The sequence below is a fragment of the Mus caroli genome, unplaced genomic scaffold (genome assembly GCF_978045245.1).
Source record: "Mus caroli unplaced genomic scaffold, Mus_caroli_1 scaffold_8, whole genome shotgun sequence".
Classification (NCBI taxonomy): domain Eukaryota; kingdom Metazoa; phylum Chordata; class Mammalia; order Rodentia; family Muridae; genus Mus; species Mus caroli.
Genome location: NW_028227263.1, coordinates 117,459,387 through 117,465,371, shown reverse-complemented (window position 1 = coordinate 117,465,371; position 5,985 = coordinate 117,459,387).

The following is a 5,985-nucleotide window of genomic DNA, read 5'->3' as shown; positions in this document are numbered from 1 at the left end:
CAGTGTTAAAAGTTCAAAATCAAGCTTGGTTTGAAATGCTAAAAGTCATATTAATAAGAAACCATCTGGAAACTCCTGGAGTAATTCTAAGCTAGCTGAATTCATACTGGTAAGAAAATGTTAATCCCTCTGGTGGAGAATAAGACCACACCACTGCCGGGTGTGGTGATGCAAGCCTTTAATCCCAGCACTTGGGAGGCAGAGGCAGGCGGATTTCTGAGTTCGAGGCCAGCCTGGTCTACAAAGTGAGTTCCAGGACAGCCAGGGCTATACAGAGAAACCCTGTCTCGAAAAACAAAAACAAAAACAAAATAAAGACCATACCACAGTTTAAAGCCAAATTTGAAGTAAGCTTTAAGTAAATACTGGCCAGGTGATGGACTCCCTGGCCAGGCTCAGTTTTGGGTTTCCAGAAAAAAACATGAGTTCCACCTTGCAGGGGCTTAGATAGGCAACCCCACAAGGCCACTATATTTTCCACCAGGTACAAGCAGGGGTAAGCATATAACCTGACTTGTTTCCTACTTGGGTACCTCCTGCCTACATATCAAATGGGGGCCAGGGTACTTCCTAATGTATTTCCTTCTCATGGGCTTCCTCTCCAACCTGTGATGAAGAACATCTGGTATAGTTGGGGCAAACAAACTCGTTAAGGGGAATGAAAGTGTGGCTTGTTATTGCCCATAAACAATAGCCTGCAGTATCTCAGGAACTATTTGACCTTGGGTAAGGGGCTTACAGGTTAGCAGCATTTTTGTTTCCTAGGTCTTAGACACAGTAATTAAAACCGAAATGCAACTTTGGCTCTCACAAAACCCTGTGAAGGTAGGAAATGTGGGTAATGTTTAGATTTAGTTCAGCCTTCGCTATGCACTGGAGAATTCATACTGGTGTGAAACCCTTATCACTGTAAATAACATGGGAAGACCTTTAATTAGCCCTCAAGCCGCCTTCAAAATAAAGTAATCCATGCTGTGTCAAACATGCCTGCAAAGGAATGTGGGAACAGAGACCCCATGGATATAAAGACTGTGGGAAAGCCTTTATTGTAAATTGTGATCTTATACAATATCAGAAAATCCACGTTCAGAAGTCCTATGCATGCAAGGGAAGTGGACAAGCTTTTGTCTGGAAATTTTACTGATCATCAGAGAACTCATATTGGTAAGATTGTGACTTAAAAGAATGTAGGAAGGACTTTAATTTGCTCTAGGATTTGGTCAATATCTGAATATTCATATGCTCTTCGTGCCAAGAAACCCTTTGAGAATGAGCGTGCCGAAAGTCTGTGTTCAGAGAAGATACTCTGCTGAGAATGTTCTAGACTTACTCTCATTGTGAATTCTACACCCTTAACCAAACATTATTCAGTCAATTAGAAAGAGCAGTTATTGGAAGTAGGATTATTTATGGTATCTTCTTTGTCACCATTAACACTAAGTGGCTCCTGTGCTATTAGACTCGATGTTTCTTTCGGCATAGTTCATGGCAAGCACGGTACCAGGCAGACGTGTGGAAACAGGGTCATAATGGATATAGAATCCTTGAGAGATTTGGTTCATGTTCTGTGAAGTAGCTTCTACAGTGTTGGTGCTCTCATGGCCATTACTGTAACGGATATGAAAGACAAGCTGTGTTTAGATAGTTTAGAAAAGCCTCATGCAGTCCTCCAGAATTAAATTCCAAATACTTCCTTATGGGTAAAATCTAATAGATGAACAGGTACACACACACACACACACACACATCTTCATTCCCAATCCATCCCTTAAGCTTTTGTACAGAGATGTCAAAAACACAGCTGTTGGTGAATACTCTTTAAAGGAGTTAAACACATGTAACTTTGAAAAGCTAAAACCCTGTAATTTATGCTCTCTGCCAGACATTAAGATAAAATACATTTGTAACAGGGAAAGACAGTGCAGTCTCCTCCATCTCATATTTTTGTGGAAAGTTACCCAGTTCTATGAACCAGAGGTAAAGCTGCCCTTGCTAATTTATCATGGCTTCTGTCAAACTGCCTGCATGCTCAAATCTCTCCTTTCAGCTACCCTCTTGTCTTGGCTTCTGTTAAACTGCCTGCTTGTGCAAAAGCTTCCCCTGCAGCTGTTGAACAAAATAACAGAATGTAGTCTTTGCTTTTTTTTTGTTTTTGTTTTTTTTTGGTTTTTTCGAGACAGGGTTTCTCTGTATAGCCCTGGCTGTCCTGGAACTCACTTTGTAGACCAGGCTGGCCTCGAACTCAGAAATCTGCCTGCCTCTGCCTCCCGAGTGCTGGGATTAAAGGCGTGCGCCACCACGCCCGGCTAGTCTTTGCTTTTAATAGCCCCTTACTCTAAACACTTGGAGCTATACTTAGATCGTATATACCTGAGTGTAGTCCCAGACAACTGGAATAAAGTCTTTCAGTTGGCTAAAACTGTGTCTGAGTTATCTTCTCTGCTGGGCTTTCCATAAGATATTAACAAAAGTAGCCAAAATTGAAACTACTTATAAAAATACATGTGAGAAAAAATTCATATATATGGAAAAATTGGAAGAATCAAAACTGCACTTATGTGTCCTCACCTGGATTCAAAATTGTTAACAATTTACTAGGTTGACTCTATCCATATATATATATGCACATACACACATATATATGTATATGGGTATTTAGGGCTATGACACTATGTTTAGGGGGGCTGGAGAGATCGCTCAGCAGTTAATAGTACTGTCTGCTCTCCCAGAAGGCCCCCCAGGTTCAATTCTCAGCACCCACCTGGCAACTCACAACTGTCTGTAGCTTCAGTTCTAGGGCATCTGACACCCTCACACAGACACACATGCAAGCAGAATACCCCAGTGAATATATAAATAAAAGGATATTTTAGAGTTGGGTGTAATAGTGTATGCCTAAATTCCAGTACTTGGAAATCTGAGGCAGGAGAATCATAAGGTGGAGGCAAATCTAGCTATATAGTGACTTTAAGTCTGTCTTTGGCTGTATAGAGACCCTTTGTCAAAAAAAGAAAAAAAATTGTAGTCATAACATTTTATCCTACTACATTAGCCAACAATGGAATGCCATCTATACCACAGAACCAAAATTATTAAGGAAATAATCCAGAATTTTACAACTTTCAGAAATATTTCATTGGCCTTCAAACTGTCATTTTTACAAATGTATATTTGTGTGTATGTGTATATAATACACACACACATATATATATATATAACAAGAAGATTCTCAACAGGTGGGGTGGTGTATGCCTTTAATTCCAGCGCTTTGGAGATAGAGGAAAGCAGATCTCTTTGAGTTCAAGGCCAGTCTAGTTTATAGAGTGAGTTCCAGGACCGCTAGGGCTACACAGAGAAACCCTGTCTCTATTAGGAAAGCAAAAACTAAAATGTATATATCCTAAAGAGAAGCCAGGGTAGATGTAGATTTGGCCATTTCGATTCAAACCACAAGTTCTTGCCTACATGTAAATGCACTTTCTGCATGCCTGGTGCCTGAGGGGGCTAGGAGAGGATGCCAGATGCCCGGCTGTAGTCCAGCTAACCCAACAATGGCTAGCTGTGGATGGAAAGTCCAAGAATCTAATAGCTGCCCAGTCCCACAAGGCCTCAGCTGGTCTTCAGTATATGCTGGAATATCGAAGACAGGCTCCAATGCTAATGAAACATGGGTGTGTTAGCAAGGAGAGGGCAAGCAGGCAGAGGAAACTCTTCCTTTTTCTGTGTCCTTATACAGACTTCCAGCAGAAGCTATGGCCCAGATTAAAGGTGTGTCTTTCTACCTCAAGGGTTGGGATGAAAGTGTGTGTCTTCCCCCTTCAGCATCCCAATTAAAGTTCTGAGACTTTCAGTCTTAAGATCCATATCAAATGTGTTCGTCTTCCTTCCTCAAAGATTTGGACTAGAAGTAGATTCACTCAGCTCAAAACCAAGCAGAAAGTCTCTCACAAGTGTATCCTCAACTTCTGGATTGTAGTTCATTCCTGATCTAGTCAAGTTGACATGAATCACACCACTAAAAATAAATAAGCGAACTAGACATATACCCATCACCTTGAACAATACTGTTTGGTCACACTTCTGTTACATAGAGGTATAGGTGAACATGTGTGTAGGTTACAGGATGCTGTGTGGTCAAGTATGTGCAATGTTGAAAGAGATGGACATGTGTGTTTCTTCAGTGTCAGTGATTGAATGAGCAATGAATTTACAACCTTTGTCTTGCTGGTTACAATTTGTCAAGTAATCCCACTTTTGCTTGATGGCTGGTTAGTGACAATAACAAGTTCTTTTATTCCAATCTTTCTTTGTTTCTGGTTTTGTCTGTTTGTTTTTGTTTTTGTTTTTCAAGGCAGGGTTTCTCTGGCTGTCTGGCTATACAGGACTGGTTTTGTAGAGAAGGTTGGCCTTCAACTCACAGAGATCCTCCTGCCTTTGTCTTCCAAATGCTGGGTTTAAAGGTGTATGCCACCACGTCTGGCTTGTTTCTGTTTTCTGAAATAGGATTGATGTGTGTACAATACTGTTGGTCTTGGAGCTTCCTTGGTAGACCAGGCTGGCTTTAAACTCACAGAGATCCAAATACTTCTGCCACCTACCTGAGTGCTGGGATTAAAGGCATGCACTGCTGCCCCCATGACAGTTAACCGCAGTTACCAATGTGAGGACTTCCACTATGGACTGCGGTTAAGAGCACTGATTGTTCTTCCAGAGGTCCTGAGTTCAATTCCCAGCAACCACATGGTGGCTCACAACCATCTGAAATAGAATTTGGTGCCCTCTTCTGTGGTCTCCCTTTCCCCAGCATGGAACCTGCTTGCTCAAGGGTGGAGCTTCCTGCTCATTCGTTCTGCCACGCCCACTGCTGGACCCTGTCGCTTTGCTGCTTGGAGATACACACGTGTTCATTCCTGCTACTGGACCCCTGGTTACTTGGCGGGAAATCGGGTTCCCTCCCCCTTCCTTTATAACTGAGTGTCTAAAAAAGTAAAATTGAGCTTTGATCAGAATGCTGTCTTAGCTGCAATTCTTTCTCTCGCCGCCTAGCCCCTCTTCTCTTCCAGGTTTCCAAAATGCCTTTCCAGGCTAGAACCCAGGCTGTGATCTGCTGGCCGGACACAACATTTGGCGAACCAACGCGGGACTGAGAAATGGCAAAGGATTTTTGGAAGAGACACTGCTGGTTTGGAGCTCCATGGAATAATTAAAGGATAAAGGAAATTCATACCGGAGAAGGTGTGGGCTAAGCTGAGACAGCGTTAAACCCGAGCGCTGGTTCACTTAGGTTCAGCAGTGAAGCTTAAGAGGAGCTGGGCACAGGCGGTAGGCCGTGGCTCGCAAAAGCTACATTGTTAGGCGTGAGAAAGGAAAGGGTTTATTAAAAGGAAATTAATACAGGCAGATTGCCGCAGTTATAAAAACTGCATCATGAGGGAGGAAATTGTCCCAAAAAGCAGAGAGTACTCTGTCCCCTTTTTGTGTCTTGTTTAATGTCTGGTGCACCAATCTGTTCTCGTGTTCAATTCATGTATGTTCGTGTCCAGTCTGTATGAATGAATGTTCTATGTTTTATGTTGGATAATAAAGATGGTATAAAAAACTTTATCTGCAAAGCTGAGAGCTGCCACGTGTTTCAGCCAGAAACCAGACACGTGGCAGGAGGGCCCCTGCTGGAAAAACTATTCATTTTAGAAAAAAGCAGCAAGTGCACAGCCTCTTAGTTTCGGAGTAAAAAAATCTGATAAATGGTTCATGATTAATGTGTTTGACAATGGTAAAGTGCTTTTTTATTCTATGATTGTAGCTACAAAAAATTAATATTCTCTGATTGGTCTAAAATTAACTGCTTCATTTGGTTCTTTTTTATTGAAAATGTGCTCTGCATGTTTTCGCATTCAGCTCATAAGTTGTTGGTTAAGATCAATAATTGTTACATTGCTACAGATGGTTAATGTTAAATTTGATAACTCAAGTTTAGAGTCCTTC